Source organism: Hordeum vulgare, chromosome 1H, assembly GCF_904849725.1.
Source record: "Hordeum vulgare subsp. vulgare chromosome 1H, MorexV3_pseudomolecules_assembly, whole genome shotgun sequence".
Taxonomy (NCBI): domain Eukaryota; kingdom Viridiplantae; phylum Streptophyta; class Magnoliopsida; order Poales; family Poaceae; genus Hordeum; species Hordeum vulgare.
The window spans coordinates 60,736,400-60,751,148 of record NC_058518.1 but is presented as its reverse complement, the minus strand read 5'-3'; positions in this window follow the sequence as shown (position 1 = coordinate 60,751,148).

Here is a 14,749-nt window from a genome sequence, read left to right as displayed (position 1 = left end):
ATTATGTTTAAGTTATCTATTACCGGATGTTAACAAAATATTCCAAGTCGCCACATAACCGCGGGCACGGCTTTCCGAAAGATTAAACCCTGCAGGGGTGCTCCAACTAGTCCATCACAAACGTACACAGGCCGCAAATAACCCTCTATCACGAATCTCGTGATCTCGTCGAATTCCTTATAGGAAAACCTCAACTCTGGGGAGAACCAAAGCTTCACTGGGATTCCTATACGCAAGATATATCGCTAAGGTAAGACAAGACTAGCAGGACCTCCCGACGTGGCGAAGAACCTGATAAGAGCCGCGTATCTCAGTCTCAGGACACGCCGGATGAGTCGCACTACAGGTATACCAAACCTCAGGTTGCCCTGTGGTGGCCCCATAGTCTGCCCAGTTTGAACCAACACTCATGAGGAGCACTCGCCTGGGTTGTTGATTAAATTCCTCGGGGTAGCTATTCCCTATGAAGTTTATTATTAAGTGATTAGCAAATTAATACCAATGTTGGGTCCTGCCGGACAAGCCTTAGCGCTACGTGATTTATCGAGGGGGTCCCCATAACAACCCCGAACATGTTAGGAGCGATCAATATGGAATCAAACACCGGTAGCCGGTAACTATGGCGGCAATAACGGAAAAAAGCACCCGGCAAAATGCTAGGCCTTGCGTTATTTGCCAAGTATATAGGTGCATTAATTAAATAACAGAATTTAGATAATGATATCAAGCTCATGTTATCACATGAGGCAAAGCACCTGCATCTAGCAACGCTAACATTAGTAGCTGAGCAAAGCCTACTTAGCCATTCAAGTTTGCTAGGAAGGGATAGTGTTTGGTTTCATGGCATATCAGGAGCCATGTAATTTAGTGGTAGGCAGCGAGCAATATGACATGGAAACGCAAACTAGCATAACAAGTCTAGAGATAGAATCAAGGTCATATCATCTTGCCTGTGATATCCTCAGCTTGGAATGGTTCTTGATCGTCCTGCACGTACTCTCCTGACTCCACGTATTCGTTCTCTGATCCCGGTGCTACCCAACATAATAATAACATCCAATGAACAACAGCACCTCATGATGCAACAAGCACATGATCCATGAGATGAAAATGAGCATGCATCACTATTTCTATCACTAACACAAGCTTAAGAAGCTAAAACAAGTTCCTGGACAGAACTGCATGATAACCTATTTTTTCATGCATGAGAATGACATGATCATATGCGTCTCGTGAAAACAATGCAAAAACATATAAAGAACAATACAATCGGAGCTACGGATCAACGGGAATCAACGAAACAAGATATGAAGCCCTACGTGTCAAAATCATCACCACACACTCAAATGGCACAAATCTGGTATTCCCAGGTTGCCAAGACATAAAACAACCCATCATGGATGGGGTGGAGCAAGGAAGAACACCATAACATCAACTAAGCACTCGCAATCATCAAAATGACAAAACTACACAATCTACCATAAACTGCATCTTAGCACTTTGTGAGCTACATGCAAAGCACCTACAGCCACCTAACTATGACAAATAATATATGTGGCTGTAGCTAGCCAAGAATACTACCATCACAAGCAAGAATCATACAAAAAGTAATTAAACACAGGAAGATACAAGGCTGCAAACTTTCCCGAAACCATCAGATCACAGGGACTTAGTGAAAATTCCTGCACCTAACTTTCTGTCTTTAATCTGAAGCTTTTTGACAGCAGCCAAAACAATAACTACAGGGCTCCAAATGACATGAAATTTTACAGGGAGCTAGACAAACATATCAGGTCCAACTTTCTAGTTGAAATCGAGGTCTAGATCACAACACAATGACCAGCACAACCTCATCTACAGGAGAAGAAAATAGAACCAGATTCTCAGACTTAGTGAAAATCTCATATTTTCACTAATCTGGAATTTCAGCCACATGCCTACTTTGGATGGGCACAGCTTTCACACATGGATTCTAAATCATGAATTGAAACCAACATGTGGCAGAGGGGGTCACCCTCTACTACCCTAAACAAGAAACAAATACAAGAGCACAACATAATCCATGGAACCAAGCTCTAAACTTAGAAGAAATGTAGATATTACTTTTCCAGAAAATGTTCCAATGGAAAAAAAGATTTCACCAATGGATTCCTGGGATCTTTCTACCCCAAAACCATATATAAAACACATGCACTTGCTTGGAGCAAGTGAGCTCAAACTAGGAAGGAAAAACTACATAGAATCCAACATAGTGAGTAGTGCAACATTTCTTGCAACTCCCACTAGTACCACTATCACATATCTATGCTCATGTGCACAAATACAATATGTACATGAGGGTTTGGACCCCATGTTGGTGTCAAGCACATCAACAACACAAATACTTCTCACTAAGTCACCCACACACACACACATCATGTTCTCTCTCATATTAAACATGAGGAGGTGCACAACTTGCATATGGGGCTGTTTTACCACATACATATCACACCACAATATCATCATAAGCTCTAAGGCCCCAAGAACAACATAAGGGAAAGCTATCAAGCAAGTGGTATGAACACTACACATACATGCACACATACACTAGCAACACCTCATATGTGTGCAACACTCACACACACATGCACATACCTACTGCCATTTAACTAGACACACAAGCAAAAGAACACAAGCCACCTACACTTACACCATCTACAAGGGAAGCACCACCACACACACCTACACATGTGGCTAACACCATGTGTATACACACACACACACATACACCTCTCACATGAACACACACATGCATCACATCATCTGGCACTTTTATAGCAGCAAACGGAAAATAAAATAAAATCCCATTGTCATCTATTGTTTTAGGCACAAGTGTAGCAAGAAAAAGCAAAGGAAAAAATAGAAATAAGGGAAAAAGAAAATGGGGCACCCTGGGATTCGAACCCCTATGCGCCTGGTGCACTGCACACTACAACACCACTGCGCTACAGCATGCTTGCTCGATAGAGAGGGATGCCTAGACAGGGTATCTTGTCCCTGTATATCTATTGTGCAGATCAACGCAAAAGAAATAAAGGTGCCGAGGGGGGAATCGAACCCGCGCCCTCCATCAGGCACACATCACTTGCTACCACTGGGCTACGAATTAATGACTGAACATATACGCGTGTTGAAACAGAAGAAGAACCTCTCCCCTGCTTATCTGCTACCCTGAACTACCCTGCTCGCCAGAGACAGAGAAGGCAACATGGTGCAGACTGCCCACGGCCCAGCGTCGACGGGGGGAAACACCCTGGCCGCGGCGCTGCTAGCACGAGGGGGGAGGAAGCCCCTCTCTGCGCAACACACCCACATGCACTACCTCACCCACTACTACCACCTACACATCAACCTGCTACTGCTGATGCTCGAAACAGAGAGTACGCACGCGCCACACGCCGGATCCGGGCTGATCTACGGAGGAGGAAGGAAGGAGGGGTTGATCCTCACCTTGGGGAGGAAGAGGAGGTTCGGATCGGGAGGATGGCGCCGCCAGAGAGGAAGAAGGAGGCTGGGGAAGATCGTGCTGCCGAACCGAAGGAGAGGTAGAAGAACGCCGCGGGCACGGCCATGACAAACTCAGGGCCATCGGAGCGGTCAATCCCCGGGGCTCCTAGCGCCGGGAATGGAACGCGGGGAACCACCCCGAGCTCCCGGACATGCTGGCTGGCACCGGAGACGACGAACGCGCGGAGATCGGCGGCGACGGGCTACTGTTATCTCACTGCTTCCCTACAGAGGCTTACCTTGCCGACGGGAGAAGAGAGGAAGGGAAGGAAGAGAGGTGGCGGCGGTGATCTGGGGAGAGGAAGAACCCTAGGTGGGGAGAGGCACGTACGCCAATGCATTTTACGGGGGCCTCAACGTTGGTGCTGCTCATGGCGTCGCCCGTCCTCTCTCTGGTGTTGGAGACGAAAAGAACAGAGAGGGGGAATGCCGTCAGGGAAAGAAGAGGCACGCGGCCCTTGTGCACGCAGAGAGGAAGATGGGCCGGCCTAGGTGGGAGGAAGCCCACTAGGGCGGCAGATAGAGGAGGAAGCTCGTGGACTAAATCTTATTAAAAGAAATACCAGAGAAAAGAAAAATAGACACACGACTTTCTGTTGGAGATAAAAACAAAATAAAAATGCCCCTGGTCCTGAAAACATTTAACATATTTGAATAAAATACAAAGGGAATTTTTGGAGCAACTTGAATAAATGCAAAACAACAATTTAGTTTCTGTTTTGGATTTATTTGCACCCTTATATCAACTCAACAAAACATCAAATATGTCACTCCATCATCCCCTCAATATTCTCTAAACTTTGGACATTTTAAAAACAGGGAAGGAACAAGTAAATATTTGAACTAGGGAATTAAAAGAGAGAGAGGGGTTTTGTAATCAAAGGGTTTTGCAAACCAACTATCACCACAACACTACTACTAATCACCACAACACATATGCACCAACATCACATGAAAACACAAGACACCACATCATCACCTCCACACTTGCAAACTCAAAGTCACAAAGATACATGGAAGAGATGATATGACATGCATGCATGCAAGGAAGAAAAATACAAGGGACATCACAAGAAGTCATGGCACAAATGATATCATTATATCCCTGACAAGGTGGACCCACTTGCAATAGGTTCCAAATAGGAAAGGTTTACACTTGGGGCACTACAATTTATTAGCTTCTTGCATATCTCCAGGACTCAGAAATAGAATACCTCTTTTCTTAGGAGTTGGCTTAGGAGGTGGTTCGAGAATAGTCCAAGCATTCTCGTTGCACAAGATGTTATTCAATAGAATCTCAGCTTGTTCTACAGTTCGTTCCCTAAAAACACAACCAACACAACTATCTAGGTGGTCTCTAGAAGCATCGGTTAGTCCATTATAGAACATATCAAGTATTTCATTCTTCTCAAGAGGGTGATCAGTCAAAGCATTCAGTAGCTGGACGATCAGCCCCAAGCTTGTGGGAGACTCTCTTCTTCAACTAGCGCAAAGTTGTATATTTCCTGCAAGGCAGCTTGCTTCTTATGGGCAGGGAAATATTTGTCAGAGAAGTAGTAGATCATATCCTGGGGGCTACGCACACAACCATGAGCAAGAGAAGGGAACCAAGTCTTTGCATCATCCTTTAGCGAGAAAGGAAACAACTTAAGGATATAGTAGTGGCGAATCTTTTCCTCACTCGTGAATAGGGTGGCTATATCGTGCAGTTTGGTAAGATGTGCTACAACCGTTTCAGACTCATAACCATGAAAAGGATCAGATTCGACCAGAGTGATTAACTCAAGGTCGACGGAGAATTCATAATCCTTATCGGTCACAAAGATGGGTGAAGTGGCAAACTTCGGGTCGTATTTCATCCTAGCGTTCAGAGATTTTTCTTTCCACTTGCACAGTAATTTCTCAACATCATAGCTATCCTTACAAGAAAGAAAGTCCTCAGCTATTTGTCCCTCCATAACATAACCCTGACGCATATCAGGCAATTCATATCTAGGAGAGCTAGTTCTAACTGGCAAAATAGCATGTTCTACTTCAATAATCTCAGCAGTCTTAGAAGTATCATTGCATTCAGCAGCAACTCTAGCATTTTCAGCATCAAGGAATGCACCTAGTGGCAAAGCAGTATCAAGCATAGCATCATCACAAGCATCATGGACATCAGAAGTAGCATCATCAAGCACACGCGACACATCAAAATTTCTAGTAGGAGGTGGTGTCGCAACCTTACACATAACTGAAGGTGAATCAAGTGCAGAGCTAGATGGCAGTTCCTTACGTGTCCACATAGTTGAGGGCAAGACTTTGGTTCTTGGATCTCTTGGATTCCTCATAGTGATCAGCAGACGTAAATCCCAAGTGACTCAGAGAATAGAGCTATGCCTCCCCGGCAACGGTGCCAAAAAAGGCACGTTGACGGGAAACTATTCTTGACTTTGGCTTCCCCCGCAACGGCGCCAGAAAAAGGTCTTGATAACCCACAAGTACAGGGGATCGCAACAGTTTTCGAGGGTAGAGTATTCAACCCAAATTTGTTGATTCGACAGAAGGGGAAGCCAAAGAATATTCTCAAGTATTAGCAGTTGAGTTTTCAATTGAAGCACACCTAAAAGATTTAGTATCTACAACAAAGTATCAGTAGCAAGGTAGTTTGAAAGCAATAGTAGCAACGGTAACCAGTAGCAATAGTGAAAACAGTAGCAGTAACAGTAGCAGCAGTGATAGCAGTAGCGACAGAGTAACAGTAGCAGCAGTGACAGCAGTAGCAGCAAAGTAACAAAGCAAGGACCAGTAGGAAAAGACTCGTAGGCATTGGATCAATGATGGATGATTATGCCGGATGTTATTCATCATGCAACTGTTATAACACAGAGAGATATGTAACTAGCTCCAGTTCGTCAATGTAATGTAGGCATGCATTCCGCATATAGTCATACGTGCTTAGAGAAAAGAACTTGCATGACATCTATTGTCCATCCCTCCCGTGGCAGCGGAGTCCTAATGGAAACTATGGGATATTAAGGTTCTCCTTTTAATAGAGAACCGAACCAACGCATTAACACTTAGTGAATACATGAACTCCTCATACTATGGTCATCTCCGGCAGTGGTTCCGGCTATTGTCACTCCGAGGTTGCCGGGTCATAACACATAGTAGGTGACTACAACTTGCAAGATAAGATCGAGAACACACATATATTGGTGACAACATAATAGGTTCAGATCTGAAATCATGGCACTCGGGCCCTAGTGACAAGCATTAAGCATGGCAAATAGTAGCAACATGAATCTCAGAAAATAGTGGATACTAGGGATCAATCCCCTTCAAAACTAACTCGATTACATGATAGATCTCATCCAACCCATCACCGTCCAGCAAGCCTACGATGAGATTACTCACGAACTGTGAAGAGCATCATGGAATTGGCGATGAAGGAAGGTTGGTGATGATGATGGCAACGATCTCCCCTCTCCGGAGCCCAGAACGGACTCCATATGTGCCCTCTAGAGGAATAACAGGAGGTGGTGGCGCCTCCGTATCGTAAAACGTGATGAACTCTTCTTCTTGATTTTTTTTCGGACGAAAGGGACTAAATAGAGCTGGAGTTGGAGGTGGTGGAGCTCCGTGGGCCCCACAAGCCTGCTAGGCATGGCCAGGGGGGCGCGTGGTGGGCTTTTATATTCGGTTAATTCTTCGGTTGATTCTTGCGCCAATATTTTTTATATATTCCACAAAAATCCTCGTAAATTTCCACGTCATTCCGAGAACTTTTATTTCTGCTCAAAAACACCACCATGGCAATTCTGCTGAAAACAGCGTTAGTCCGGGTTAGTTCCATTCAAATCATCCAAATTAGAGTCCAAAACAAGGGCAAAAGAGTTCGGAAAAGTAGATACGACGGAGACGTATCAATGAGTTATGCGTGCGCAAGTTTCACTTTTTCTGCTAATCATTAAGCTTGATGAGGTAGTAGTAATTGTCTTGGACTCGCTACTTAAAGATCCTACAGAGTTGGCACCGGTTACTGAAATGCTCCAGAGGTAAGTTCAATCATGATCACACCATATCGACAACTTTCTTTCATTTCCTGGTATCAAGTAATCATTTTCTTTGCCGTGAAGGGTTTGGAAAAATTTCACCAAGAAAGTTAAGGGTAAATGGAATAAGGAGCTGCAATTTACCTTGTGCAAAGTAAGTAGTACTAGCTAGTTTCATGCATCTTGATTTTCATTCATTGTAGTTTCAATACCATTATCATGCTTGATTATTATTTTGATTCAACTCTATTCTCGTAAAGTACTTCTTGAGACAGGAACCCATGACTAATTTATGTGGATTCTTCGTTTGCGAGTGGATTCACCATGCGACCTCTTAGAAGGGCAGATGTTTGAAAGAACTTGATGTACATAAACAATATTCAAATTTTTATTTTATTGTGTTTATTTTCATTCATATATATATATTGACCCCCTTCTTTAAATTAGATCAAGCGCAAGTGGGAAGAACTCCTACCAACTGATCGCATGCGAGCAATTGACGAGGAATTGGCGGGATTCTTTGTTGAGTATGGCATACCATCAGACGGGGAATATCATCCGGATTTGCTTACCAATTTTGGTGGACGATAGATATTAGCTAGTTAGGGATCGCAAGAGATGTGATATATTGTATATATGCATGATCGTGTATAATATGTAGTAGCGTCGAGTTATTCGACCAAGCACAGAGAAAGATAGGTCACTTCTCTCTACATATGTTCATGTGAATTTTGTTTAATTAATGGTTCCTTTATTTACTTACTAGCTAGCATCGAGTTCTCTCTATATGTAGTAGCTACTATCGACCAAGCACGAAGGAATAGAGGTCACTTCTCTCTATATGTAGTAGCTAGATAACACAATGTGAAACCCATAATAAAACCCTCCAAAACCCTTAACCCCCCCCCCCCATTTAAAAAAAACAAAAACCCCAGCGCCTGTGAGCTGCTGACACGTGGGTGCCTTTTGGTCCCGGTTGGTTGGTGTAACCAACCGGGACTAATGGTCCTCCTGCCTCGGCACCCCGCAGCGGCCACGTGGAGATCGTTTGGGCCGGTTCGTAAGCCAAGCGGGACTAAAGGTTCCGGCCTTTAGTCCCGATTGTTTTGTCCCGGTTGAAGAATCGGGATTAAAGCCCCTCTGGAACCGGGACTAAAGCCCTGTTTTCTACTAGTGTATGTAGTTCGTATGATGTATATCATACTTACGATGTGTAATGTCGTATTTTTCTAGCAAGAGGCTAGTAAATTAAAATTCTATAAGTTCAGTCATGTTATTGATTTCACTATCTTTGATAAGATATTTATATAAACCATTCTGGGTATGGACATAAAATATTATGTATACTCAAACATTACTTGTGAAATGAGTTCAAATAAGTTGTCCATTCGAATGGATTTATCCCTTGTTTAGGATAGTTTGCTCTTACTTTGAGAATTTGATAAATTAATTTAGTTATATCATTCATGGTTTTTTGTGACAAGAGACACACTCGAAATCATTTTATAAATGATTCCATGAGTACCATGAAGTATCTATATAATACCACATAATGGTTGAGTAATCCACATATCTTGTGAATGTGTTCAAAGAATAATAAGTGGCTCATTTGAATTTTTAAGTTGAGAGAGCCTTAAAACTTATTTCCCCTATGGCACATGTGGTGTATATAAAATTTGATGATTTGGGAAATATTGTAACATTAAAATTTGTGGCCAATAGAATTGCCAATAATTTTACTAATCAACCCCAAGCCAGGATTCTAAGGCTTAAAACCAACTATTTTGTAAGATTTAGAAATATTATTGTGTATGCAACAAACTGAGTATGAATTGATTCATACATTAAAAAATAATCAAATATAATGTCCAAGCAATAGGATATTGAATATCGCACTACATGTAGTAGCACAAGTATAGGCTAATGTTATTTTGGGAATAATTAGGATATTACACGAGGTCACCCATATTACTGAAAAATTAATTATGCAAACATATCATAAGCATAAAGGAATTGATAATTCTTTTATTACACTACATTTTTGGTTCTCCTTCTCATGAAGATTTGAGAACAATCATTTACGAGGATATTTCCTGGTTGTATGTTTGCAAATTTTCAACTATCCCAATGAACTTATTTTCCTTCTTAATAAATTCATTGTGTGGTTTGACCATATGTTTGATTGTTTGGTAATCATACATACTATATTTATGTAACCACACATTTGACAAACTTGATTGTTGTCTTTGTGATTCTTTGAAAATGATCAATTACCAATTAAAAGGTAATTATGTCATTGGTTGTCTTTACTTTGAATTCCTCATGCTTCAATTTTGTGACCACTGACTTGCATAGTATTTTCAATGATAGAAAATATTTGAATCACCCATTGGGTGAATATGATGATTTTAAGAAATAACATGTTTCCTTACCATGAAAATGGTAATACCATCATAAGAGGATGTAAAGTGTATTATGGGCTTTTCAATTGGATTCAAATACGAAAAATATTTGATCGTAAAATCTCAACTTAAATTTGATTTTATAACTACCAAAATTGTATGTTGCAATAGACTTGAGGCCTTGAAAAATTATTGGGTGATCATTCCAAATGTGCTCATGGCAGCATGATTCTCTTAAGGGAAATATTCAAGGTGAATAATTATTCATCCATTATGTACTTAGTTTGAGAACTAAGTGAAGTTGGTGACAGAAGAAATACATATGAACATACTTAGTTATTAAGAGAATAACCATGACACATATTCCAAAGGTGGAGTTATAGTGACCACAAATGCCGCATGTGGATATTATGACTTATGTCATGAATCATCTTACAATAAATACTCCCATCAAATCATGCATTTACTGTATTTGGAAATGTCAGCCATACATTATTTAAAAATGCTAATGCATTTATTTAATTTACTTCTAGGAGTAAGTGGCATCTATGACTAAATGATTTGTTTGAGAACAATCATGGACAAGGTGATCCTTGGTGAACATGGTTGTATCCTTCAATACAACACATGTCATGAAATTATTGCTATTGTTTTGGACTTCATTCTTGAAGAAGTGTGTGACTTTAGAGTCACTGCCAAAACATATTGACTTGCATGCTTAACATTGGTTAGTCACTATGAAAGTATAACCACGATGTGATGTGGACCTTGCGAAAGTGTTCACACACTCAATCATTGCCATAAATTATGGGATTCATCTTCATGGATGGACGACACTATAATTAGAAATAGTGACGTAGGCTCCATTGCCATGTATTTTACCAACATAATAGAAGGTAATCATTGCAGTATGGAAATATTTGCATAATTATCTATGATGTATTCAAACAAAATGAGGCTTGAATAATTGATATTGGCAGATAATACCATTCAACATGCAATAATCATGTATGAATTTACTATGATAGTAAATCTTTTTAGTGAACAACAACAATTGCTTCAGAGGAGCAAATTATAGAATAGTCGATTCTTTTATAACCATACGTTTAGATATCAATTTATATAGGATAATGCTTTGAAGATAATCACCAATATGGTGTAGATCTAGCAGTAATAGAAAACATAGTCTGACTTTTGTTAGTAGATGTTCATATCTATTACCTTATGTTATGCTATATTTACAAAAATCACTATGAAGGTAACCATATGTCAGGAGGACATGATGTAGACCTCACCGCGGCATTGGATAATCTCTAAATTATGAAGTAGATGCCATCAATACCTTGTTATCCACAAATCTGATTTGAGGTAGTCATATTAAGCATGACACTTCTTAATTCTTGTTTGAATTTACATCCATACTTGCAAGAATTTAGTTGTTTTCCATAGTAACATGTTATATTAATTGCATGAGGCAAACAGATTGAACATGTTTTTTTTTTAACTTTTGTATGCTTTACAACAATGACAATCTAAGCCTGAGACTTAAAACTGCAATCATTAAGTACAAGGTTGAATGAATAAATTCCAAACAATATAAGATCCTCAATTTGTTTCTCTCTTGTGTCTGCGTACGCGGTGGCCACTGAAAACATCTCCAGTGTTGCTCACTTTCTGGACGAAGCCAAGCCATCGTAGCCGCAGCGGGAGGCAGGAGCTACAATGGATGACGCCGCCGAGGTGCACCGCATACTACTGCCGCGCCTGGCCCTGGGAGATGGGGAGCCGCCGCCGAGCCTTATGCGCTCGCCGGAGAGCGTTGTCGCAGAGGACTGGCCAATAACCGTGGCTTCGGGTGCAGACCAGCCGGAGAGCTACACAATTCTGTCCGGTGTGAAGGTCTCGCCATGGCCTCCATGAACAATGCACAAAAAAATACGTATGTCACGATTCCTTTTTTGGTACAAAGCAATTCGTGTCAGTGTATAGATGTACATGGAAAATAATTAATTGACTGATTATGTGATGATGATGATGAGTAAATTATTGATTTATTTCCCTTCTTATCAGATGCCAAATTGTTTTGACCCTTCGGTGCCGCGTCTTGCAGCCGTGGGTCGATAGCAGCGCCGCGAACGCGTTGGAGGGTAAAGCAGAGCGGGGCGGGGAGCCGTCGCGCGTGCTTGGAGTCACCACCGTCCTGCCTGGCGCCTCGTCCGTATGACACAGCTCTTCCGCAAGGAGATGTGGCCTCTGCTGCCAAAAGGGATGGCTGCCGGTGATGGTTGGAAATGTCGTGGAGGCTCTTTCTTGTGTGCGGCATGTAGCTCTCGGTTACGAGCATGCTGATAACGTGTTAGAGTAAAACGAGATTTAATGAAAGTGAATGGACGATTAGTCCTGATTTTTATTGATTCTCAAGTATATATATGATACGTCTCCAACGTATCTATAATTTTTTATTGTTCCATGCTATTATATTATTTGTTTTGGATGTTTTACATGCATTAATATGTTGTTTTATATTATTTTTGGGACTAACCTATTAATCTAGAGCCCAGTGTCAGTTCCTATTTTTCCATGTATTTGAGTATTGCAGATAAGGAAGATTAAAGGGAGTCCAAACGGAATAAAATATCCAGAATGATTTTTCTGGGACCAGAAGAAACCTAGAAGACTTTGAGTAGGGGGAAGGGCACCTGCCGGGAGTCCACAAGCCTGCAGGGCGCACCCCCTTGCTTGTGGGTCCCCTGCAGGTCTCCTAACCCTATTCTTCGGCCTATAAATTCCCACATATCGCAAACATGAGCCATGAAAATACATTTCCATCGCCGAGAGCCTCTGTTCCCGTGAGATCCAATTTGGGAGCCTTTTCCAGTAATCTGCCGGAGAGGGAATTGATCATGGAGGGCATCTACATCAACTCCATTGCCCCTCCGGTGATGCGTGAGTGGTTCACGACAGACCTACGGGTCCATAGCTAGTAGCTAGTTGGCTTATTCTCTCTCTTTGATCTTCAATTCCATGTTCTTCACTATCTTCATGGAGATCTAGCCGATGTAATACTCTTTTGCGGTGTGTCTATTGAGATCTGATGAATTGTGAGTTTAAGTTCAGATTATCTATGAATATTATTTGAATCTCTTCTGAATTGTTATATGAATGATTTCATATCTTAGCAAGTCTCTCCGAGTTATTTGTTTGGTTTGGCCAACTAGATTGGTAATTCTTGCAATGAGAGAAGTGCTTAGTTTCGGGTTCAATCTTGCAGTGTCCTCACCGAGTGACATAGTAGGGGTAGCGAGCCACGTATTGTATTTTTGCAATCGAGGATAAAAATATGGGGTTTTCATTATATTGCTTGAGTTTATCCCTCTACATCATGTCATCTTACTTAATGCGTTACTCTGTTCTTCATGAACTTAATACTCTAGATACACGCAGGAGTCGGTCGATGTGTGGAGTGATAGTAGTAGATGCAGAATCGTTTCGGTCTACTTGACACGGAGGAGATGCCTTTATGCATAATCATTGCCTTGGATATCTTCATAATTATTCAATTTTCAATCAATTGCTCGACAGTAATTTGTTCACCCACCGTATTATATTCCTTTATGAGAGAAGCCTCTAGTGAAACCTATGGCACCCGGGTCTATTTTCCATATTGTACTTTTAGATCTATAAACCAAAAATACCAAAAATATCTTGCTACAATTTATTTATTTAGTTTCCACAATCTTTTATATCTATCTCTATCAGATCTCATCCTTGCAAATAACTGTGGAGGGATTGACAACCCCTTTTTAGAGTTGGGTGCAAGTGTTTGATTATTTGTGTAGGTACTACGATTCGGGCCTTGCTTGTTCCTCCTACTGGATTGATACATTGGTTCTCAACAAACTAAGGAAAATAATTATCTACTTCACTGCATCACCCTTTCCTCTTCAAGGGAAAACCAATGCGTGCTAAAAAAGTAGCAAGAAGGATTTCTGGCGTCGTTGCCGGGGTGGATACGTAGCAAAATCAAGCCTACCAAGTACCCATCACAAACTCATCTCTTGGATTTACATTATTTTCCATTTTCCTCTCGTTTTCCTCTCTCCCACTTCTAAAACGATTTTCAGAAAATACCAAAAATATTTGCCTTTTGATTCGCCCTTTTTCCATTTGTCTTTTCGTTTGCTTCTCGTTTGCTTAGGTGTTAGATCGCTTAAACTCATGGCTGCCCTTGCCACTATCGCTAGTATTCATGAGAATGAAGTACTTAATTTTAAGCAAAGGGAGGGAGAAAACTTAAAAGATGCTTGGTATAGAATTTGCAATTCTCAAAATAGATCTATTCGTAGGCAATCTACTACCATTATCCTTCGCAATTTTTATGTGGGTGTCTCTCCTTGGAATAGATATGTTTTGGATACCATTATGGGAGGAAACTTCTTGGGTAGTTGTATCTTTGACTCTTACAATGCTATGACAAATCTGGTAGCTAGGTTCACCCCCACTCATGGTTAATGAAACAATCTTAACCTTGGTACATGTGATCTGAAGGCTTGATGCTATTGAAAATAAAGTTGCTACCATTGAGCTCATTAAAAACTTGGACAAAAATATTCATAATCATATTAATCAATATGGATGTAAGGTAGGAGTTACTTTAAAAAACCTAATGGAAAAGGAACCCATAGTTAACGAAAAATTGGATCAAGATTCTTCTAGCATTGGAAAGCTTGAGGACATTATTACCAACTTGGGTTCCGCCTTTGC